This window comes from Arvicanthis niloticus, chromosome 2 (assembly GCF_011762505.2).
Source record: "Arvicanthis niloticus isolate mArvNil1 chromosome 2, mArvNil1.pat.X, whole genome shotgun sequence".
Taxonomy (NCBI): Eukaryota; Metazoa; Chordata; class Mammalia; order Rodentia; family Muridae; genus Arvicanthis; species Arvicanthis niloticus.
In genome coordinates this window covers 27,099,300-27,125,188 of record NC_047659.1, presented here as the reverse complement: position 1 = coordinate 27,125,188, position 25,889 = coordinate 27,099,300, and the positions used below count along the sequence as shown (strand labels likewise).

The 25,889-nt window shown below is 43.3% G+C and overlaps 1 protein-coding gene and 1 pseudogene across 9 annotated transcripts in view; one reads left to right on the top strand and one right to left on the bottom strand.

The window, feature by feature from the left end:
- Positions 1–25,889, bottom strand: part of Lypd6b (LY6/PLAUR domain containing 6B) — a 117,891-nt gene that overhangs the window by 28,702 nt on the left and 63,300 nt on the right. For 8 of the 9 annotated variants that reach the window (XM_076928725.1, XM_034493801.2, XM_076928730.1 and 5 more), the window contains exon 2: positions 20,538–20,609. The exons of the other annotated variant lie outside the window; for it this stretch is intronic. The gene's annotated coding sequence lies outside the window, so the exon portion shown is untranslated. The remainder of the gene's footprint in view (positions 1–20,537; positions 20,610–25,889) is intronic. 9 annotated transcript variants of the gene reach the window in all.
- Positions 3,014–4,505, top strand: LOC117702930 (small ribosomal subunit protein uS13 pseudogene; annotated as a pseudogene).

Sequence of the window (25,889 nt, the reverse complement as noted above, 5' to 3'; positions counted from 1 at the left end):
TGCTGTGAAGAGCAGTTCGGCTTGTGATGATGTGGTCTGTGTTGCCTTTGTTTGTTTAACAGGATTCCGTGTCTTTTGTACAATACCTTCTAGCATAGACAATGGAAATTTAAAAACAATTGTGTCAAGTTGTGGGGCTGTGGCACAGCAGGCTAAAAAAAAAAATGAGCCATTTGTACATAAATATTTAAATACATGCAATACACTTCGTTTAGTGCATTATTCAGAGTCTGGGCTTATATAATAAGGTTTCCAGAACTTACCAGCTGCTTCCTTTTTGTGATCTCAATGATTCTCACCCAAACAGGCCTCAAAGGAACTATTTTCCAAATCAGCTGCTTTATACTGACACCTGGCCACTGATGTCATTTGCCTTTCTCTCTGTCAACCTCACACTGACAAAAGAAGAGCATCAGTTTGAAGTCCCACTCCCCAGTGTTAGCCCTCCCCAAGCCTGCTATTGTAATTTCCCCTAAACTCTAAGCAAAACCATACATAGCTCAGTGAAGTGAGAAGGATTAAGCAAAGTCTAAAGGGAGTCCAGAAGTCACTGAAATTGTCCTAATCAGAGATGTGAATCCAGCCTACGGGAGGCCAGGCTGGCACACAGCTCTCAGTGGGTCAGTCAGCAGATGGCAATTATTTCTGCTGTTTGCCAAGCTCCAGGGAGATAGAAGAGATGTCCCTACATAGGGCTTTAGAACTCTGTTATTCTCTCACTTGATGGCTTCACTTGATGGCTTCACTTGATGCTATTTCCTTGATGGTTTCAATCCACTGATGGGACTGGGGTGGGAGGAGTCAGGAGGAGCACTTGCTGTTAACTCCAGAATACCACAGGAACCCATACAGTGGTTCTGGGGCACATTACCAGTTCCTTCAGTGGGAGGAAGAAAAGGAAGGAGAGATTCAGCCAGCCACGGTGAAGCCTTACATCCCAGCAATGGGCCTGGCATGAAACAAAGGTCCGAATGTTTGTGGAATGAAGAAATGAGGTGTGAAGGGAAAGTCACATTTTCTTCTAAGGAAGAAATTTCCCTTTTATAAAACAAATGCGTGCATCGGGACAAGAGTTTCATGGATTGTGCTCCAATGAGGCCTGACAAGGACCAAGGAGTACACTAAACCACACGACCAGTGCTCCATATAGATACCGAGGCAACGATTATCTCATTTCTTATCATTAACTCAAAACAGTAAAAGTTTGCAAAGAAATTGAGGTCGAAGGTGCAAAAGTACCAAGCTGATGCCTAAGCAGGAAAACAACAGCCAGAGCAGCCACTGTCAACCAATGATCTGATCGCACTAGTTACGAACTCTGTCAAGAGGAATCCCAGAGGCTCGGAGATTTAATCCCTTAATGAGGCATGAAATGTGTGGTAGAGAGCAGGATGTAAACCAGTGCAACACTTAGTGCTAGGATTCTACACCTCTGAGCAAGAGACTGCATGGAGGAAGGCTAGGAACCATTTCAAAGCTCTTTATGGGGTCTAGGCTCTCTGGCCCCTTGGGAAGAGGGACTTGATGTAAGGCATGTACTGTTGAGACTCTAGGTTCTATCCTTGGTACTGAAAAGAAAACAGACATATCTAAGAAAGCAGTCAGCATTTGCAGATTCTTGGTGGTGGCACACTGATGACGCCATATGTTATCGTTAGGAGTTCTATTGTTGTGAAGAGATGCCACGACCACGGTAACTCTTCTAAAAGGAAACATGTAATTGGCACTTGTTCAAATTCAGGAATTTAGTTCATTATCATCACGCTAGGAAACATGATGGCATGCAAGTAGACCTGGTGCTGGAAGAAGAGAAGAAGAGGGACAGGGGGAGGATGAGGGAGAGGGAGAGGGAGAGGGAGACATAGGGAGGGAGGAGTAGGGAGAGAGACAGAGAGAGACAGACTGGGCCTGGCTTGAGCATTTGAAACCCCAAAGCTCACCCCCCAGTGACACTCTTTCTTCACTAAGGCCATACTTCCTAGTAGAGCCACTCCCTGGTGACCAAGCACTCAAATCTCTAAGTCCACGGCAGGCATTCTTATTCAAACCACCACACCAGGACTGCTGTTTGCTTCCTCTGGTGTGGTTAATTATACTGTATATTGGATTTGTAATGCCGTGTTTTGACACCATCTATCCGGGATTATCTTCAGGGGTTTTTTATTGGTGGAAAAAGCAATAATTGAATACAACTTTTAAAAGTAAAAGGCCTGAGCACCATATTTATGTGTGTGCATATCATGCATGCTTATATAGACATATCGCTTTGTCTTTTATGCATTTATTCTTTTTGGCTTTCTCTTTTATGCATTATGCATTTATTCTTTTAATTTAAAAAAATATAACTGGAGAGATGACTCAGTGGTTCAGAGCAGTAACTGCTCTTCCAGAGGTCCTGAGTTCGATTCCCAGCACCGATCTACAATGGGGTCTGATGTCCTCTTCTGATGTGTCTAAAGAGAGCAATGGTGAATATATTAAAGAAAGAAGGAAGGAAAGAAAGAGAGAGAGAGAGAGAGAAAGAAAGAAAAAAGGTTTTAAAAAAGCCAGGCAGTGGTGGCACACGCCTTTAATACCAGCACTTGGGAGGCAGAGGCAGGCGGATTTCTGAGTTCGAGGCCAGCCTGGTCTACAGAGTGAGTTTCAGGACAGCCAGGGCTACACAGAGAAACCCTGTCTAAAAAAAAAAAAAACACAAAAGAAAATTATATTTACTTACTTATTTTGTGTGTGCGCGCGCGTGTGTGTGTGTGTGTGTGTGTGTGTGTGTGTGTGATATGTGAGTGTTCATGTACTAAGGGGAAGAAAGGCGGGAGAATAGCATGGCTACAAGCTTGAAGGCAGAGAACAGGAGAAAATGCCAGTGAACTCGGGCTGTGTGCTACCCAGGTGAAAGAAAGGAGGGTTTGACAAGAACCTTAAATTACCACAGCAAGTTGGGGGTTGAGTTTTAGTCTTCTAAGCAATAATAAAGGAGATTTCCAGGGCCAGAACTGACCCAAAGAAGGACATCATGGTGCTCACATGGCAGTGGGTGTGGACTGGAGGGGAGAAGATGGGAACGGACAGCAATGAGGAGGCCCGAAGCCAGCGTAGGCAGCACTGCACAACACCAACAGCACAGAACAGCTATCACACTCAGAGTCTGTTTGCTTAGAACAGGGATTACAGGAGGGAAAAACTATTGGTGCTTCACAGCCACTTGAATCTGGCTGACCTAAAACTGATTAGGAACTCTGTCTCTAAGAGTCGTCATGAACTAGGGTGAAATTTTGCATTCATAAGCCTCAGCTGCGTACAGCCTCCTGCCCCCAGCTCACGCTGACAATGGCTGGGAGGGAGGGGCCTCCCCAGACCTCTCCAGATGAAGCGTTCTGAGGAAGGCCCTTTAATTCCACTGAGTAGAGTGGCTTTCCCCCCGCCCCAGAATATTTCACTTATGTCAATGGTTCCACAGCTTAAATCATTTGCAGACGCATGGATTTAATCCAGGCACGGCCTGGTCTGAAACCATAGGACAAATGAGGTCAGTTGAAGGACCCTTTGAGCCACGTTAGTTGGTCAACCAAGTTTGAAGCCCCAGGGACAGGTTTCCTTTTCCAGATCCCCTGAGTCCCAATTCTGTGTTTCTGTCAGAAACAATCTCCAGAGAGACAGGTAGATCAGAAGACAGCGGCAACACAGCCAGGCAGCCCCTGAGCAGGAGCAAGGAGCTTCAAGCTAAGCCCCTACTGCAAATAAACCAAGGTTGCTTTTAGGAAGACAGTCTCAGACGCATTCACGTTTCAACTGTTGAACTGTTATTGAGTTGTTCTGGTTTTTGTTGTTGTTGTTGTTGTTTTTGTAGTTTTGTTTTGTTTAGCTTTTTCCTTTACAGTTCTCTGATACACGAAGAGAAGACTAAGGTCGAAATTAAAACAGCCACAGCCACCACCAACAACAACCACCTTGAGGAAAGGCTGCATGTGTTAGGAAATATAAAGAACTGAGGAGCTCTTCCACAGGAGGCCTATACGCCACCGTCTGTGCCGCCGCTGCCGCCACGTCTCTAGTGATCGCCGAGAAGTTCCAGCACATTTGCGAGTACTTAACACCGACATCGATGGACCGCAGAAAAACAGCCTTCACCATCACTGACTGCTATTAAGGGCGTGGGGCGGAGATATTCTCATACGGTCTTAAAGAAAGTATACATTGACCTCACCAAGAGGGCTGGAGAACTCACGGAGGATGAGGTGGAGCGTGTGATCGCCATCATGCAGAACCCACAACAGTACAAGATCCCAGACTGGTTCTTGAACAGACAGAAGGATGTGAAGGACGGGAAGTACAGCCAGGTTCTGGCCAACGGTCTAGACAACAAGCTGCGTGAGGACCTGAAGCGGCTGAAGAAAGTTCGAGCCCATAGGGGGCTGCGCCACTTTCGGGGCCTTCGTGTCCGCGGTCAGCACACCAAGACCACTGGCCGCAGAGGCCGTACTGTGGGTGTATTCAAGAAGAAATGAGTTTGGGACCTTTGCCGTTAATAAATAGTTTATTTATCTATTTTTAAAAAAAGAAGAAGAAGAACTGAAGCACGCCTGGAGTCCTACTGTTACCAAAGAATTACTGCCTAGATGCACCTAGGAGTGAGGAATCATTCCGCTTGGCTGGTTTTCCATGGAGAACAGCATAGTTGACGGTTGCAACCACAGCACTGTCTGCTGAATCAGGAATGGGGGAAAAAGGCACAAAGCCCCTGGTAAATCTGTCTTTGTGTATTCCAGTCATAAACAAGAGTTCCCTCACTTTGCATGCGGGCCTGCTGTCACCTTAGCTGTGTTTATCATTTCAGACAAAGCGTCTTCAGGAAGCAAGAACATCCTTCTTTCTTGACGGCACACACTGATTAAATCTTCTGGAGAGAAGTTAGGCAAAGCAGAAGCTGCCTCCTCTCCAGTACGAGAGAAGCAGATTTCCGGCACACAAATCTTCTTCCCTTTTCTCATTGTCAGGGAAAATAAATAAAGGTGATAAAATTTTGTGGCAAGTTTCTACTGAAGATGTAGCAGTTTATGTCTGAACTCAGTGCTGAATTTTTTTTCCTACCAGCTTTGTGAATTATCTAGGAACAAAAAGAATTGTGAAGCAGCTGGGGTGTTTTCTCTTGATGCAGAAAAGCTGGAGAATGCAAGCAATGTTGAAGTTGATGGTCCAGAAGAGCTGCACCCCCAAGATAGTACACCCCCCTTCAGGATAGAAGATGCAGAAGAGTGAGGCTTAGTTGGAGATTTTGCTGGTGGCAGGAGACTGGAAGATAGGAATTGGCAGCTCTCTGCAAACTGATTAATGCCTGGATCTCCAGAATGTAGGGGGGAAAAAAACCAATCGGGAACTGGCTTACCCTGCTAACAGAAATACACCCCAGTTAAAAATCTGCAGAAACAATTACATCAGTGGCACATGTGCTGATCGGAGCAGAAGAGCTTGTCTTTTTAATCTTCCCTGTTAGAAATATAAAAATCTACTTAATAAATCACACAGCTCTGTAGACTTCACAAGCAATTCACCAACATTAAAAAAAAAAAAAATCCAGATATTTACAACAGTTATCTGCATTGCCAACTATCTGCTAAGAGCTATTGAAAACAAAGGACTTGGTCTGAGAGGTAAAATATCTTGTGTAGCTGCTAAGACCCCTCTGCATCACTGCGGAGATTTCTGATTTCTGTCAGAAACCTGTAATTGGAAGGGAGGATACAAGCCTCTTGGATCCCACCCTGGCAACTCAATCCACAGACTGCCCTTCTCCATTCTTCCCAAATAACTGGCACTTAAGCATCATTGTGGGCAGGAAAGTGAGACTCCCAGAATGCACTTCTATCCCCTGCTTGCCACAGGTCAATAATTCTTACATCACTGTATACAGCCTGAGTTTTTCTTCCTCACTCCCAAACTTGGAAAACTACTAATTAGCTCACGAAGAAACAATATGCAATCTCCCTACCGCGGCAGTAGCCGTACGTGAATGGATCACACAGATGTATTCTTTCATGCTTCACCTAATAAAGAGAAGTAATTTCCATCCAGGCAAGCTCTAAAGACTGCACTTCAGTCCTCCCAGGAAGGTGGGAGGCGTGCTTTGTGCAGACTGGCCCAGCCTTTGATGGATTTATTGAGAAGACCTACTGACTAGAATAAATGCAGGAGCGTACCATGGTTGAGAAAGAGGAGCAACAGGCTTCCAGGAGCCCATAAAACAGTCATCAGGCCGAGAAGATCATGTTGACAATGTGTTAGGGAGAGAAAGAAAGGCATTTCTGATGTTTAACGGAAAATCAAATTTCAAACGCAAGGTGAGCTAGCGGCCAATGTCTGTCTAGAACGGCTGGGGAAAAGATTCGCCCGATTCTGACCCACTCTCTGTGCATTGCAGGGCCAGGGCAAGAATCACTGCTTAGCTTCCCAACAGGGAAGTCCAGAGTAAAGAGAAGAAAACTCGCTTTTACTTAAATTTGCACTGATCTCCAGTACCCAGGGGTGATGAGATACTGACCTTGAAATGTAGGGTTTTTTTTTTTCTCAAAGGATGAAAAATTAATATTAAGAACCTGACATTAATGGAGGAAGGAAAGAATGAAGGGAAGAGAAGACTAAGGATTAAATATCCAGCCTTTCTGAACACAGCAAGCTACTTATGAGGAAAAAATGTGTTCTGGATTTAACCAGAGTCTGGAATACATTGTTAAGATCCTGAATTTAGGATCGATGTTCATTTAGAAACTGTTAGCTTCTTAACATTGCAATTTCCTCTCTATCCTCAGTACAATGATCTAAGTTATATTCAGGCCTCAAGTGAGAAGCAAATTCAAGGAGTGAAGAGAGAAGATGACTTGGCCAGTGCTACCTGTCCTCCAGGGTTCTCACTGTCCACTGCATGAGCAAGGAGACAGTCCAAGTCCAGACTGTGTAAGAAGAAGAGCCTGTATGCGTTCTTTGTTCATTGTGGCACATTCAGCTGAGCCATTCTCAACCCTAGGAACAGGCTCTGCACAGGCCCTGCGGAAGTTCCCTGGAGAATGAAGTGCTGGCAGGCATGCAATCTGCTCACAGAGGGTACATCTCCTCCCACCCTAGCAGATCTCAGGGCAAAGCATCAGGTGTTTCACTGCCCCTGACAATTTACATTCGTTTTCTTTACAAAAGGGAAGACACCTAGCTCCAAACAAAGTGAGTGGGAAACAGACAGCAGGAGCGGGCCAGAAGGAAGAAGATCTTGAGCAACCAAATACAATAATCCTCTCTCATCACTGCCAGAACACTGGAAGCAGAATCCTAAGCATCTTTGTGAGTGAGCACCTTAGTCAACTGCCTTCCCAGCTGATAGGAACACACAGCCAACCATGAAAACAGGAAAGCATTTCCTGCCACAAGAGAGAAGCAGAGGGGATTGTGGGTGAAGACCATGGCCACTGGATATCCAGGTTTGCTCTCTTGTGGCACTGGACAGACCCACTCAGCTCAAGGCTTTGCGGGTATTTCTCTTTGGCCCACTGCTGAGAATTCCACCCGCAACTACAAAACATGCTGTGCCTCTGATAGTGACTGCTACACCATCTTTCATGCTCTGTAAAACTCGCATGCAGCTGGTATGATCCACTTCAAAGCTGCAGACAACCCACCCAGGATGAAAGCACACCAGACATTCAAAATAAAGATGGCTGGATGTCGCCTGTTAAGGGCGAGTGGTGGTAATAACAGGGAAGACATTTTTTACATATACTTATCGAAGATTTCGGTCCTAAGTGTTATCCTAATTTCAAAGAGTGTTGCACGTGTGTCTATAGGGTTGCCCGTGAGGTGCTTTATGGTCATTGTCCTGTGCTCTCTGTTTAATCCATGGGGTGGCTGTCATGTCAGGATGTAGGGAACCACCAGACAGGTCCTGTGAACTGCCTGCAAACCTCTTTTATCTGAATTACATAACCAAAATGATAAACCAGACATAATTTGGAGGTCTATAGATGGTTGAGAAAAGGGCAAGAAGGTTGGCAGATCATGTGACCAAGTATAAGACACAAGTCAGAGAGGATCAGGAGCTGTGGGGAGCCATCATGGCAAGTCTAGAGTCCAGTCTCCAGGCAGCTGACTACGGAAGGCTTCATTCTTTTCTTCAAATGCCCTTTTTTTCCTTCCCAACACTGAAGACTGGGACCTTACTCTGTAATGAACAGTGTTTACCCTAACCTTTGAGATTTCCAGGCAGCTGCTTGTTGTCTCAGACTTGCTAGGCATTATATTTACTCTATTATTTCTAAAACTCCATCTTATTGTATAAATCACACAAATAAAGGCTTGTGTATATTTACCAACAGTGTTATAATTATGTATCTTTTCCTTTGTCTTAACTGTAACACTTTGAAGGCAAGCACCATGTCTTATATTGAGTACTATTCATGATACTGAAGATTCTCAGACCAACATTTTTCTGGATTAATAAATAAAGGTGCATGGTAAGAAGCTGTTGGTTTGTGACCAAACAAAAAAGGAAGCAGAGATTGATAAGATATAAGACAGTAAATTAAAGTGAAATATTGCCTGACTAATTGCCTTTCCATCAAAACATGGTTCCAAGCTATAACATTAGTGCAGTTTCTACGCAGGACCTAGATTTTAACAGGGTACTATATAATTTGTATCTTTAGGGAAGGAGTGACAAATTGTGAGCTGCTAGATAATGTTTTTTAACAGACAAGCCTCAACACTAACTGCCCAACAGAAGATGTAGAACCTTGTCTTTATTTATTCTGTTTAACATTCTTATCGACTACTTGAGTAATGATAAGAAGACTGCTTATCAGCCTGACGATGATGGCATCAAGCCAGGAAGGGCAGCCAGCATGCTACACCCAGGAATCAAGATCTAAAAAAAAAAAAAAAAAAAAAAAAAGCTTGGCATCTTTTTACTCTTTGGTTCAAAGAGTAAACAAACTCAGAACGGCCAAGGCTTCAGACAGGAATTAGTTTGGATGAATGTTATAGCTAATTGGCAAACATCGCGTGTCTTCTTAACATCCAGCAATGAACAAATGAGTCTCATCTTTAGATTATAACATCTTGATCACCCACAATTGTTCTTATGAATATCTTAGTCGGGGGTCTTTAGACAAATAGGACCAACCACATACATGCGGGACGGGGATTTTGTATACATATAGAAATCGGCCATCTTCAAGATGGAGACCTGGGAATATGGTTGTGTAGTTCAAAGGCCCAATGGCTCAAGGCTGGTGGTGTAAATCCTAGTCTGAGCCTCAAGTCTCTCAACGACACAAGGGTCACCAGGGCCAGACAATGTTGCCTCATTGCAGCCAAGCAGAGGGAGAAGAGATCCAGCCTTCCGTTACCTTCTGTTTTATTTTGGACCTTCAGTGGATGAAATGGTGCGCATCTTGGGGAGGGACAGCCACTAAATTACAAACACCCTCACCGTCACATTGAGTCCAGTTCTCTGAGAATCCCAGACCACTTATGTCTGATTCAGAGACCTGCAAAACGAGCTCTCCAGATTGTAATTCTGAGTTTGACAGGTGAGGCATTAACGCACACACAAAGGTCTCCCTCACAAATCTGTACCTGTGGTCAGCATCTGCTCTGGCTTCTGACTGCAAAGCCTGTTGTTGGAATCTTGACATAGGAAGGCATATGTAAAATGAGGCAGAAGTGGGCCAAGAAAGCAAAGGGCAGGAACAATGAGCTTGGGAGTTGTAAAGCAGGGAGCTTTGAAGACCAGCACTTCAGAACAGAAAGGGGCGGTGACAATACTACAGGCACCCACAATCGTTGTCTTCCATTACAGATCCCAGAAAAGAAACCACACAGAGAATCCCAGTAAAGGACCATTCTCTTCCTCAACCAACACTCCTTCAGCACCAATCTCGCCAAACGTATGGAAATGGACTTCTCATATGGAGAATCAAACTGAAAATGCTTTGTCTTACTCAAGACTTTTTTCTGCTGTCCATGTTGCAGTACTGGGAACATGAGATGTTTTATAACTAACTCTCTCTTTCCATCTTCCCCAGCTCTCAACCACCATGTTCACACATAAAAGCAAAACAAAACAAAAAAAGAAGGAAAAAATGTTAAAAAAACAAAACAAAACAAAACAAAAAACAACAACAAGAAGCAACAACACATAAGGAATGAGGTAAACAGAATTCTTACCCGTGAGGTATAAAAAATGGAAAGGTAAGGAGAGTTTTATAGACCTAGAGAGTGATGAAATGAAGAGAAAGACATCAAGTCCACCCAAAAGGTGATAAAATATTTTATTTGTCTTCTGGTTGTGAAAAAGAAAATAAATCATTAAAATGCCTGCCAGGGTGCCCAGGGGAAAGGGCATCGAATAGGACTTGGCTATAAATGTTGTGGGAGTAATAAAAGAGTTGGTTTTGTTTCCTTCGCATTTTTCTGGGCTGAGCCTTCCTATTTCAACACGGGAATCATGGACAGTGGTAAAAATGAACCCGCTGCAGGGCACACATCATTGTCTCCCGGGCTGGCCTGACTCAGAATCACCAGGGCAGCTGTTTCTGCAGAGAGCAGATTCCTATTTCACTGACCCTGCAGGACAGGCCACCAAACACTGGGCCTTCTGGATTACAGCTTCTTTTATTTTCACAGCTACTAATGACTCCATCATACCTTTTATAAGACATTTATTTTTCCTAGTCTTTGGAATTGAAGATGGAGACAGGCTCCTGCCCCAAGGCACTCATTCTCCTGTCTAAAGGGCCTTAGATTAATTCTATTGTTGTTTAGTGCTGTATTTCAAGTGCCTGGAGGTAAAGAAGGGTGTCAGGGTAGCTGTTATAATAGCAACTGTGGGTTTTATTTAAACCTGAGGAGGATTAAGTAAGAATTTTCAGAAGAGGTAGGATTTCCATTAACCCGCAAGCTCACATCCAGCATCCTTTTTGAATATGGTCTTTACGCTTGAAACATCAAGCTGTCCTGCAGACACATAATGGCTCAACTAAGCCTCAGCTACAGCTCCTGCTCAGAACTGTACTTCTCTAGTCTGTGATGACTATAAAAATTAGGAATTAAGAATGTCTAAATGGACTGAGCTTTAAAATGAACTGAACACACACACTAGCTGATGTGTTTATAAAAAGATAAAAAGAGGGGTTATGTTTTATGTAGGTGTGTGGTAAGGTATGGAAGAAGGGGATGTCTCAGTAGGCCCATGCCAAGGCATCCCTTCCCCCTGAGGCATTCCTACCCACTGAGAAACCAGCCACAGGACAGTATAGTATAAAATAGAATTTATTCAGGGCATGGGGAGGGGAGTTAAGAGGGTAGTAGAGGATGAGAAAGGCAGAGAGAGAGAGAGAGAGAGAGAGAGAGAGAGAGAGAGAGAGAGCGGCCATGAGCATGTGAATGGGGGGGGGTAGGGAAGGGGTGAGAGGACAGAGCAGGAGCAAAAAGGCAAGAGAAACAAGAGATCAAGAGAGGGAGAAGGGGGCAAGCAGCCCCATTTATAGTGGGTCAGGCCTACCTGGCTGTTGCCAGGTAACTGTGGGGATGGAGTTTAGACAGAATGCTAACATTAGCCTAGCCAATATTGATCTCTGCAACTATGCAGACATCCAATCTAGATCTAGAAGAGTTTAGTATCAATTTTTCTATCTGAGGCATACACAGAAGGACCTAAGGATAGAACAGAACCAGCACATGACAGAAGAGGTGACATATATAAAATGGAAATTCCTTTGGCTGCCTTTCAGTAGAACTCCACTATGGTGGCACATGACAACCTCTGCCAGACTATCAACATTGTCACAAGCTTTAAAAGAGTTTCCCAAGATCTCCACCAATTTAGCGGGTCAGTGCACAACAATACTCAGAGGCACAGATTCAACTATGTTCTTGGGAACATTCCTAGGAAGGCTAGAGAGGCCAGTTGCCCCTTTGTGGTTGTACACTGGCCATTCACAGGGCCACTTTTGGTATTATTGGCCAATACCATTTCTCAAATGGAAACATGGCCAAAGATAGAATCTCTGGAATATCTCTCTAGAATGAGCCATGGCTCCATATATTCCAGACACATACACAACTTATGGTATTCAACAGGAACTCTGGCTCTGCATGCCCATTGTCTGAATATTCCTATTCAGTGGAAACCCATATTGCATCCTGGATGACTCAGGGGAACAGTAATGAGGAGATGAGTAATACTCTCTTGAAGTTACTAGTTAGGATAAGAGCAGTTGTTCATTGCCTGACAGGACAGGTTTCTCAGGCCAGCCAAAAAACTGAACAAATAAATCAATGTCACTTTACTCTCTAACATCTAAAACCCACGTATTTAAAATTTGTAGCTCAGCTCTCAATTCAAAGAAAGCTTTCACCAAACCATGCTTGGGGTCGTAAGTGATAACAGAGACGGACAGGAGATAGGTGAGACACAGCAGAGGGAACATTTGTCTCACTGGTTTTCTGCACTCTGTCAGTGACTCCGTTATTTCAAGAATCCTTTGTTTAAAGCTAACACAATGTCTTACTGAGACTGAGTAAACAAGTATGCTGACAAGGGAAAATAAACGCTTCAAACCTGGCAGTACAGTTTTACAACTTGGCAACTACTAAGGAACCTTGCTCCCTTCAGAGTCAGAACCAGAGCAGGCCAGAGAATGCCTTGGAGATTTCCCTATGCCTTATGTCTTCCCACCCTCCTACAATTTTCTAATTATTCTAATTTCTTATTAGAAATTATTTTTAGAACTAGAAATTATTCTTTGTGGAGAAATATATTAAACTTCTGTTTAATTGAAAATAAGGATCTGTAAAATATAGAAAGTCTACTGCCTTAGGAGCTGGCGAGTAACTCTACATGTTACTTCACATTACAGTAGGGTGGACAATGCCTAACAGGCTCGGTGGTTTATGTTGGTGACCCTTCGTGTATATCTCTAAGGCTCCAACGTAAATCTAAGGAAAGGTTTGGCCATCGATTGAAGCCAGGTCCCTGCTCAGTGCCTTGCTGCAGGTCACCTGTCATCCAAACAAATCCACTCTTTGCTGTGTGGGTAGGTCATGGAGATCTGATGTTGAGGAGTAACGGCCTCTCTTCTTTTTAAAGAATAGAGTGAGAAGAGAGCAGAGCTAATAATTAGAGAAAGTTCGGTACTTATGAGTTAAATATGGTATACGATCATAATGAGGCCAGGCAGCTCAAGCATGGGCTTGTCTCTCGTACATGAGAAACTTCCGTCTCTGTCTCAGACTCCCTGAAGATGGATGTCCAGAGCAGCTTACAGTCACCATCAGAGTGCTGCACTTTAGTTGGACCCTTGGTGTTGACCTTTGAAGATTGTCTCTGAGGATGATAAACAGATGGCAAAGTGACCATGATTGTAGGCCGGAACACATTGGGTGGATGGCGTGCTGATGTTTGCATTCTAGCTACACAAAGCCCTCCCCAGCTCAGTGATCCCTGCCAAGCCCCAGCCTTCAGCAAGCTCTCTACTCTTTTCTTCTCTAATACCCTGTCTGTTTATTATTGTGCAATGACTTTGACTCGTGGGGGAACCTCCAAAAAACTCCAAAGTACTCTCTTCCTACAACCTTGGTCATAAAATCAACAAGAAAGGGGACTAATTAAACACAGCAACCCTGGAGTGAGTCACGCTGCAGTGACATTAAGGAAAGCTGCGCCTGAAGCATCCTCCATGGGGATTAGACTAGTAAAGCCCCTTCAGAAGACAAGAGGACTTCTTCATGTATCCAATGGGTGCACTGTGGTGAACCACAAGTTTCTAAGCCTACTAAATCATGCCTGTTCACTCGCTGGCTCAGAAGGCTGGGAGGCGTCTCACCTACCCTCCCTCCATATACATGCCCACAAACCACATACAAGCCTATTCACATCCTTCTCCTCAGCTCCAGGTCTTAGATACATTTATGTCACTCATAGGACTTAACAAGAACCATGTTTCCCCACCCCCACCCCCCAAACCAGCAGTGTTAGCAAACTCCAACGGTAAAAGCATGAATCAATGGCTGTGTGTGTCCTGAAGCAGAGACTGCTGTTTAGCCAAACAAGAGGAAGCTAATGCAGTCCGGAAAGCAGTTAAGTTTATAGCAGGGAGAGAACAACCCCAAAGGCTCTAAAGAAGATGATGCTTTCCGGCCTGAGGCCTGTTCAGGGCCATTCTGTCTTCCAGGCAGGCTGAGTAGCTCTGCTGCATCTGCAACCTCACAGCACTGTTTGGAGGTAGCAGCATAAGTCCTGCTGTGGAGACCTGCCTGGCCACTTTCAATTTCTATGCTGGGGATACAGGGTTCCAGTTGGTTTGCAGAGGGGAGGAAAAAAGAAGCAAGCATCTACAGGAAGGAGTACTTTATGCAGGAGAGGATTATATACTCTGAAGATTAGCTGAAGGAAACAATGATGGGGTCGCTGAGTTTCCACTGGTGTGAGAAAAATATCTTTAGGATTTCGTGTCTGACAATCAAGAGATCTATCCCCTGCAGCAGTCCCTCGGGGGAGGGAGAAATAGTGGAAGGGATAAGCTGTAAGCATCATAGCCCTTCCTAGATCCCGCCTGTGGTATTTTGGAGAGGGGGGCTGTACATAGCCACTTGCCTGTCTTCTAGTATATTCTAGCTTGAGGGGCTATATGAAGGAGGCTAAGTATTCAAAATACCACAGAAGGATTTGAGGGAGATAGAAACCAGGCTGGTAGAATGACTTCTACTGACTTAGACCGGTGCTAATGAAGCAAAGCGAGAAATCCAGAAACGAGACCATCCAGAGTCATAGGTCTGATCCTGGTTGCTAAGAAAATTCTATACTCCTCCGAGTGAGCCCGTGGCTGAGAATCAGTTGCTAAGATATGTACTATGGGCGGCTTTAAGGCTGAAAAAAAAATGACCTCAGAAATGGGTGATAGGCCACTTTCCTCAGTTAAACCACCTATGTTATCTGGAGAATTAATTTCCACAAATAATATATTAAAAGGGGTTATTTTTTTAAATATTAAGAGAAGCACTCTTCTCTTTCCCCAGGATAGTCCTTAAACAAAATGCTAAACGATCACATCCTTTTCTTTTACACTGAGTCTGATGAGCATGAACCAAAATGAAGAGGCTGCTTGAAAGCCTGTGAGGGTTGTCCTTAAACAGTCTCAGTCTTCAAACGCCTCTCCAGCAGGACAAGAACAGCCCACTCCAAGCAGACACATTCTGGGAGACACTAGTGGCCCGGGAGAAGACTTTCTGTTCTACGTGGACACACACATCTTTGTGATTTCTATTCAGGTTCTTTTACCATGTCCCTTGACCTATCTCAGGCCACAGGGGTGTGCCCAGAAATATTTAGCAAGCTCACCAAAAGGGCAATTCCACTGTCTCTGGGAAAACAAAGCAAAACAAATAATGATTCAAGAGGGCTTTACTAAAACTCAGGAAGATTTGCTTTCCATTAACTGGAAAGGCAGCTTGGGTTCCTGCTCAGTCCTTGGCACCTCTGGGGAGCCAAGACTTCTGCTACTTAGCTCCAACTTCTGCTTCTCCAACTTCTCCAACTTCTGCTACTTAGCTATATGGCCAAGGGTGGCTACTTAACCTCTCTTGCTTTCTCACTTTAAAATGGGAACAAAATCTAAAACTATTCCAAATAATTTATAATAATTAAATGAATTGTGATATGCAAAAGACCTCAGATCGTGGTGGCGGACAGTAAGAACAATATGATTGCAACCATCATCCTCAAAGAAATGAGGACATTCCAAAGAGACTTTTGGGTCTCTCCTTTGGCTATCTGGACTGTTGAACTAGTAAAACAAGGCGCCCTTGTGAACTAGAATTGCCCCCTAAGAATCTAACGGTGAGAAAATGAGAGGGTTGAACGGGGATGGGGCTGACCCAAGGAACACGAAAGGGATTTTACATAGTGCTGATGACATAGACTGTCTTGGAGGAAAGTCTATTGCTGAGAGCATGCTAGATTGATGATGGGCAGGACCACATCTTTCTGGGAATATATATTCTTCTATTTTACCTTTTACCCCCATTTTAAGAACCTGAGAATCTGGTGCCTCTGGATTGCTTTGTCCCAATCTGACCATACTGAATAAATCTCCTTTCTCTGCTTTTTACTATTTATTTGGCTCTTTTAATTATCGAGGAAGTGTGGCCAAGCCTGGTTTGTTAGCTCAGCTGGGGAACAGACTGTGCCCTGGTAATGTTACCATTAGTGGTAGTGAATAGAATTTTTATTACTGTCTGCACAAGACCTCTGTTTTCTTTTTTAAATTTTTTATTGGTTATTTTATTTATTTACATTTCAAATGTTATTCCCCTTTCTGGTTTCCCATCCGCAAACCCCCATATCCCATCCCCCGTTCCCCCTGTTTCTATGAGGATGCTCACCCACCCCCACTCTCGCCTCAGCACCTTACCATTCCCCTGCACCTGGGCATCGAGCCTTCACAGGACCCAGGGCCTCTCCTCCCATTGATGCCAGGATTAACATAGTAAAAATGGCCATCTTACCAAAAGCAATCTACAGATTCAATGCAACCCCCATCAAAATTCCAACTTATTTCTTCACAGAGATAGGAAGAACATTTCTCAAAACCCAGGATAGTGAAAACTATTCTTAACAATAAGAGAACTTCAGGGAATCACCATCCCTGACCTCAAGCTCTTACAGAGCAATAGTGATAAAAACCTAAAAAACTGTATGGTATTGGTACAGAGACAGACAGGTAGACCTCTGTTTTCTACATCTTCGCTCTTACTCTAAAATTGTGTAAAAATAAATGCTTAAAATCAATTTCCATTTGCTTTTTTTAAAATCAAAGCTAAGAGTCTCTTGGCAATTTTAAATGGCAATTAACACTCTGTAGCTAGCACCAAGAAGAGGTAGGGCCTATTTCCAGCCCCCTTCCCTTGAATCTGGGCTTACACACACATACTCTCTGACCAGTGATGCAGAAGTGAGGCTGAATACACAGTGAAGCCACGGTGGCCTTGCTCACCCAGGTCGAATCTTCCAATCCCATTGTGGCTTTGGTTCTGAACATGCATCCTGTGCACTCTGCACTGAGCATGTTGTCACGCCACAAACCACCGATGAATACTGAGACACACTGGCTCAGATTTGACTACTGTATGTTATGAATGACAGTGCTCATACAAAGTTTTCTACTCTGATCAGAACACAATGAGAGGGGTGAGACAGACTGGCCTGAAGGTAATGAGTTACCTCAATTGATTGATCACAGTTATAGATTGAACTCCTGCTCTATACTCTCCTCCTCCTCACTACCCCACTGGACTAGAGACAGGGTAAGACAAAGCCCACCTACCCCAGAACTCCCCTAATGGGCTTTAAATTGGATCTGAGAGCTTGGTAACGGGAGTCCCCTTGGGGTCTCTCTATCTTGGTAATGGGAGACCCCAGCATACTGGACTCCTGCAGACTAAAATACTCATTGCATTTACATACTATTTGAGTCCAGGGTATCATTCTTCAGTGAATCATGGACCCTTACATTAATGGTTTAAGTTGGGCATGGTAGAACATGCGTGCAATCACATCACTTAGGAAGTGGAATTAGGATCGAGGGTTCAAGGTGGTCCTCAAATATTTAAGTTTGATGCATACCTTGACTCAAAACAAACCAACAAAGACACATAACAGTTTAATTACAGAAAACAAAAACTCTTAATATTTTCCTACTATCATTCCTTAGCATGCAAATATCAAATTAGTACGGCTTTGGATTTTATTATACTTGACAAATGAAAAGATCTTTCTCACTAGTATGCAAATATGCCTTCATTTTTAATAAATAACAAAATTATATGTATTTCAAAGAATTGTTTTGAGATGAATTTCTTTGTAACTTATTGTTAGTACAAAACTTTGATTTGTATGCCTATTTCATATGCTTATATGATTGGGTCGTGTAAAAACTTCTCAGGAGAAAGTAGTCATGAGTAGAGGATGTTTACAACAGTCTGTTCTAAATCCCATCTCGCAGGTACCAGTTCAGTGTGATCGATCATAAGGATGGCCCTCCTGATACTAGCTGAAGGACCACCTAGCTGGACCTAGTCCCGGCTGCAAACCCATAGAACCACAAGCAAATAAAACAGTTGTTGATTCAAGCTGCAACTCCAGGGTGCTGTATTAAGCAACACATAACTGATGATAGGCCTGCACAAACGAGGCTTTCTCATCAGTAGCGTTTCTAGTGCAGGTTCACACACATGAAACCAGGATACCTGTCTATCTGCCAACACATTTACCAATCACTGTGTAGAGTTCCCAAGGTCTCACCCCACCTGCCTGAGGCCAGCGAGGTCACTGCAGTCAGCTCATCAACTCCAGAAAAGCTACAACCAGTTAATGAGCAGATGTGGGGCAAAAGAGGCAAACTTCCCAATATAGGTCTTTGAAGGAAGGCATGGGGGTAACAGGGTTTTGCTCCTTGTGAACCATAGCAGAATGTAGGGCCAGACAGACTATATCTAGGGTCAATAGTAGTTGTTTTATTCCATGAGTCTTAGTGAGGTGGACAGACATGTTCAGTACATGTGCACACCAAGGCAAAGTGAATATCACCAGGTGAGACTCTAGGGAGCAGGTTACAACTAACCATGAAACTGCTATGCTCCAGATACAGGGTACCAAGCAAGTAAGTAGTCCCAGATAGCTTCTGTTTTCTGCTGATCAAAATAACTGGAAATTTCTTATATATAATTAAATTTGAGGGGGGTGGGTTGAGGTTTCACAGTGCAGAAGAGATAAGGTACCAGCAGTCGGTGGCAATCAGGGACACATGGCCAGGCACAGAGGTAAGAGTAGAATCCAGTGAGTCATCCTCAAGTGTCTAGGCTGGCCCTGTCCTGGGATGCTTTGCTGGCCACATCCCACTTCTGACACATTGGGGGTTGGCTAACTTTGGGTAACTCAATGTTCTCCTCTATGAAATGTGGATATTAATATAATCTACCTTGAAGGAATGCCATGATGATTATAAGAGAACCACACATATAAAACTTTAGTCTGGTACCCAAGGAAGTCAGAGACAAAATATTAGCTGTGGTGACACTGATGATGGTTAACAGTAGAGTTATGTTATTTATCGCCTTATTATTTTTAATTTTTATTTATTTATTTAATATTTATTTTATGGTTCTTTATTTATTTATTTATTTATTTATGTTTATTATTACCATTGTGTTTATTATGTTCCCAGAGCTATGGTTAACACTGTTACAAGAGATTTTTGTTGCCTTGGAAGATGACCTTCCACCCCCGTGTCTCATAGCTGGACCTTCAACTCTCTGATCTGCACATATGAAGGACAACTAGGAACACACACCCATAAACTGAAGTAACAGTTCACGCACCACCCTCTCTCTTACCCTAAGGGAAACTAATGATAACACACAGATACTTGCTTGTCTTCCTGAGTCTAATTAGAGCTGCACAATATCATTTATTCAGCAAGGCAAAGAGAAAGACATCCTACCAGACATTTTACAGAATCTGCTTTGTACTTGAAACATGTAATTATCATTAACAAACACTGTTGCTAATAATTCAATCTGCTCTCTGGACAAGAAAAGAAATGCAAACATGGCCCAGGCCCAATCACCTTATGATCTCAGACAACTTCCTCTGGGTGCTTGCCTTCCTCCCATCAAACACAAGGTGTGAGGTCTGTTTGCCAGTCAGAGGCCTTGGGGCTAGGGACTGGCATTCCTAACAGCCAAGGAGGGACGACTAGGCAGAATAGACTTAGTCCTTATCACCACAAAAGGCATTGCATGGCATTTACTGCCTGACCTGGTAAACCAGCCCTCTGCTTTGATCTCTTCACCTGGGAAAATGGAGGTCGGGGCTAGCAACCCAATCTGGGCAGCCTCTGTGTTAAGCACCACATTGAAGACCCAAATCAAGTAAAAGACAATTTCAATAAATGCAGAGCTTTAAATATGCTCACATTTATGCCCATCAATTCTTTGTTGGAACAACACTCTGGTCCTGTTTTGGGTCATTCCTATGCCTTACCATTTAAATATCTGAGAATTCTGAGCATTTGATCATTAGTATTCATGCACACTGAATTCATTCAGCAGTGTATTTCCCTTGATAGGACTATATTCAAGCATCACTCCTCACCCCACATAGATTCCCCATGATCTATGAAGATCACTTTATGTCAGTTCTCTCTTAATTAATCAAATACAACACTTCTGCAATACCAGAAATGCCTTTAATCCACCAAACAGTCCCTGGGCTTGCAGACTTCCTCCTGTTCTGAACAAAAATAGAGCAAGCCCAAACTAGCATTCTAAGTCCCAGAACCACAGAACAGTAAACAGAAGCAAGTTAGGATCAGGCAGAAAACTGGCAAACCAGAGAACACTGAGCTCCAAGATATGCAGGAGTTTGTATGGATGCCCAACAGGCTAAGCCAGAGCTTCTAACTGAAGCCCAGGGGTGTCTGTATTAGCAAAGTTCTTACCTTAAGAAAGACAACCTAGTAGTCGGTCTCTATGCTGTGGGGAACAGGTCAGCATACGATGAAGTAACCAGTCTACCAGAGAGAAAAGGACAAAGTCAGAGATGCCCACTGCTCGGTTACATCCCTGAGCAGTTGGGATGTTTTCTAACAACAAAACAACAACAACAACAAAGGTCTCCAGATGTTTGAAGACATTTCAGACTAGAACAGCAACCACATAATGAATTGAACAACATTGAATTCACGAAATCCCTGGAATCAAGTCAAGGTGGGTCATTGGTTTAACAGAGAGTGAGCTAAGGTTTATTAACACACACCTGGGCCTCAACTAATTGGGTATGCTATAATGGTGAAATCACACACCCCATCAAATCCCTCCACAAAAATGGCTGATTCCCAAAGGGCTGATGGCAGAACTCGCCACATGGACTTACGCACCAGGCTGTTTGGCAAGCCGTTGCAGTCACACATTCACACCTTCAACACATCCACAATGAAGACTCTATACCACTTAACCTACCTCGGTTTGGAAGACAGCCCTACCCAGCTGATGAAATAATGACAACATGAGACTTGAACCTGGATAAGGAGGTGGGAGGGAACTGGAATATCCCTCTTTGAGCACTCAAAGAAGCAAATATAACAGACAGTGAATACACCCGATTAAAGATGGTTCTGTCATTGACACAGCTCTATCTATGATAGTTCTGTGGACAGTTTGGCTAAGGATATTGGTGCTTATTGCTAAACATCAGTCCAGTTGTGGAGAGAATATCCTCTTTCTTTCTTTCTTTCTTTCTTTCTTTCTTTCTTTCTTTCTTTCTTTCTTTTTTAACAATGTGTTAACACTTGAACCTTCCCATTTAATCAAGAAGAATCTAAGAGGAAAAGCTAAGCCCCCAAGAAGGAATTCTGCCTCTAAATTACTATGAAACTCAGCATGTCAACAACAGCTATTCTGCAGATTCTCAGCTCACTGGCCCATTCTCTGAACTTCATATTTGCCAGAGCTTATCACCATAAATTCCTTAAAATAAATCTCTCTTTTATATAGTTACAAACAGGAGTCTCTGAAGACTTTAACTAATACATCATCTATTTTTTTTTTTTTAAAGAAGAGTTAACTTTATATACTTGCACACGAGAAGGGGGAAAGCACAAGTCACTAGCATGATTTAGCAAGGGGTACAAACAGGAAAAGAAAACCCGCCCAAGCAGAAAGATTGCAGCAACCTGACCATCTGGCTTGTTCCAGGGATAAAATTACTATTTCTAGAAGGATTAAGGGAGTCCAGATTTTTAAAATATTTTCCTAAATAGTATGATTTCTCCCAACTTTGGTGGGAATTGTACTACAGCTGTCCGAGGCTGTCATACTGGCTAGAGGATGACATGAAAGATCTCTTTATACAACAAGGAGAAAATCAACAGATAAACTGTCACAAGCAGGTCTAGAAATTCAGATAATAAACAATTAATTTTTTTCAAAGAGCAGTTTTTATATTTATACAAAATATATATATATATATATATATATATATATATATATATATATATACCCTTCCTGCACCAGAATCAGGTTTCTAAAGCTTCTAAGTACTCATACCCATTAGCCATTTTATAGCTTCTGACTTAAGTGTCACTGAACCTTGAACATTGTTGCTACTTTCCCTTTCCAGAACTTTCTATTGTAGAGTGAAAAATTATAAAGACCATTTTATGAAATATATATAGGCTTTTTCTTTACCCTAAACCTGAGCAAGAGAATGCAGGTTCCAGAAGGCGGACCTGAATGTGAGATTTCAGGCCTTCACTGCCCTGGCACACATTCCGGGTGGAGGGCATTATCCCTGAATCAGAGGACACTTGCTGGATTAACATTCCTCAAGCCTCAGAGTGGGGAAAGCCCAAAGCAAGAAGACATTCCTGACCACAGAGAAAGATGCAAGTCATCTGGGTGGTTCCAAGAAGTAGCTAACTTTCCACTGTTATGGTTACCCACCCCACCTTTGAGGTTTTCCCAGTGTTACAGCCTGCTTATGTTCAAAATTTGTAAAACAACCAATCGTGTAACCACGCGAAAATGCAACCAATCATGTGTAACCGCGCGAAAATTCCTTCCCACCCCATGCTAAAAAATTTCCCCACCCCATGCTAAAAAAACAAAACAAAACAAAACAAAACAAAAAAAACAAAACAAAACAAACAAACAAACAAAAAAAACTCAGCTTGCTGGCCTTTTGTCAAAATTCTGTTCCTGCGTGGACAAGCAGTTTTGACATTGGCTAGCCAACTCTCCCCAATAAACCTCTGCTGATTGCATCCAAATATGGTTTCTTGTGATTTTTGGGTGACCATGATTTCCTGAGACTTGAGTAAGGGTCTCCCGAGTTCGAGGGTCTTCAACTTCAAACAGGAACCCTGAAGCCACTAACCAGTGAGGCCCATTCCTGCTTTCCAAGCCCTGGTGAGTTTCATGATCTCCAGAACCTTGTGTCTTTGAGTTACTTTATAATCACAAAGCTGTACTTTTATTTCTACACTATGTCACTTTGCACAGAGTCCTCAAGGTTCATCCATGTTACAGCATGTATCTCAATGTCACTCTCTCATATATAAATGATAGCCCATCAACTACAGACCATGTTTTGTTTATCCCAGAACCCATTTTTATATAATTAACCCACCAGGTAATTACTGAGCAGTTGCAATGTGAAAAGTCTGAATTTTTAAAGTACTAACTTTACCCTGAGACTAGTGAACGTGGAAGAGACGGAAGAAATACCCACCAGGAGCCAATTAATTATACAAATACTAGCTTGAGAATCATCAGCAGTAGCAAGAAAACAAAAATTATTAAATAGTTTTCCTTCCCTAAGGGTTTGGTAAATCCCTCCACACAATCTTAATTAGTGGTCTTCATATTTAAAATAGATGTGAGATTAAAGCATCCCCAAGTCTGGAGTCAGGTTACACTGTTAGCTCTAATATCACACCGCCTACAAGCCTACAATTTGGTGTGTCATTGCTGACCCTCTTCCCGGGATAATGAGCTTCTATCAAAATGGCTGATGCCCAGAAGTCAGAAGCCACAGAACCATGAAGCACTGGTTCCACCCCAGCAGACAGAACAGCCTATGAAAGTCACAGAGAAAGCACGTTTGCCTCTTCCCTGCTGCCCACCCAAAGCTGTTATCTCCACAGCAAACAAAGAAAGTAAGCAGCCTCCGTGGGAAACACGCAGCCTTCGCAGGAAACATGAGTCCTCAGATGAGCGCATGGCTCTCCAATGAGAAAATTTAATAACAGAAAGCAGTGGCCACTCCCCTAGGGCAGACAGTCACTCCAGAGTGGAGAGAAGCACAGACAGTGTGAAGTGGGAAGCCATAGAAAAGCGGCCCCAAGGAGGCTTCAAAAGACATCCCCAGGACCTCAACATCAACAACAACAACAAAATCATCATTTTTTACACTCTGGAAACAGAATTGCAAACCATTGTCATGGAGAACACAGGCTGTTGTGTTCAACAAAATATCTCAGCTTGGAGGATCTGCGGTCATCCACATCCACATCGGCTAGCACTTGGCTGAGCCAAGGTTCATTCTCTGCTTTTACATTCAGCTAGCTGGGAATGTGTCATTTAAATAAGAAAAGCCGTTTTAGAAAATTATGGAAAATCAAGCCCTTGGTTCCTCATGCACATTTTAAAAGACTTGACTTCCAGCTGAGCATGGTGAGTCACACCTGCAATCCCAGCACCCAGGAGGCAGAGGCAGGGGGATTAGAAGTTCAAGGCCCACTTCAGCTATATATCAAATTCAAGGCAAATTCAGAAATAAAACTGATTTTTTTTTTTAGCCAAAGGGTGTTTTTGTTTGTTTGTTTCATATAAAGATAAAATCGACACTGTAATATGTAGGTAAATAATTCATTGTCTCTAAAACAAGAAACACATATTCATATTCTATGGGCTGTCGATTTTGACCACGAATGGAAGTTATGAGTGTGCATTTGTGTCTGTGTGTATGTGTGTGTCTGTCTATTTCTCTGTGTGTGTATCTGTCTGTCTGTGAAATGTCCATATTCATGCAGGTGTGAAGCAGAGATCAATGTGGATGGCATTCTCCACCTTGTCTTTTTGAGACAGAACAGGGTCTCTTACTGAAGCCAGAGCTTATTGATTTGGCCAGGCTGGCTGGCCAATGACCTACAGGGATCTGCCTCCACCTCACCCCCTTCTCCAGCATTACCACAATTGCTTTGAACCTAGAGATCTGAACTCAGGACCTCATGCTTACATGCCAGGCAATTTGCCAAGTGCACTACCTGCCCAGCCCAGGATGGTGAATTTTAATAGCCAACTTAATAGGACTTAGAGCTACTGAAAGGTCCAGGACTCCCCAGAAGGGGAGTCCACTCGAGTCACAGGATAGCAAGCACCCAAAGGACACACGAGAGACCGTCTTGATGTAAGTACATGAGGCGGTTTATTAAATCAGGGCTTTGGGCCAGTCCATATCTCCATATCTCACATAGGGGATAGAGGGACTGACCTCTCGGCTCAGGGGTCTAGCACTTATATATGGGCGGGGTGGGGAAAAAGCGAACTTTCGTGAGGGTGCACACGATTGGTTGTTTTACTTTTTTGAACACTAGCAGGCTGTACCATGGGGGCAGGGTGTAGTTCCTCCCTTGGCCAGTCAGTTTCTGGGATGTTCTTAACAGGCCTTTGTCTTGTAACTCCACCTCCTCTGTAACTAATTAACTGGGTCCAAACCTGCTGGCAGGCACTTTTAACTATTTAGGTTAGAGAAAGGGCCCTGTTATTATTATTAGTTTGGGCCTATTTCAAAAATTCTCTTTCACTACCATAGAAACAAACCCCTGGTGTGTCTGTGAAGGACTGCCTAGATTGGGTTACTTAAGGTGGGAAGACCCACCGTAAGGTGAGTAGCGGTTCCATGGGATGGGGTCCCCACCTGAATAAAAAGGACAGAGCCAATTGCACAGCAGCATTCTTCTCCGTCTCTCCTCCTATGACCAATCGCCTCTTTCATTGCCTGTCCCATGTATATTCCGCCATAATGGACTGCATCCTCAAACTGTGAGCCAAAATAAGCCTTTCCCTCCTTAAGCTGCTTTTGTTGGCTATTTTGACACAGAAAATGAGAAAAGTAAATAAAAACAAATTCTAACACAAGTGACCTAAACAGGAATCCCAAGGAGAAGACCCTTAGTGCTTGGTCCCCAACCCTCGGGACACCAGTAACATACACTCTGGAGGCACACAAGGTACACAGGCCGAGTGCTGGAATTTTAAATCCCATAACCATTTCAGTGTTTGGCTGCCAT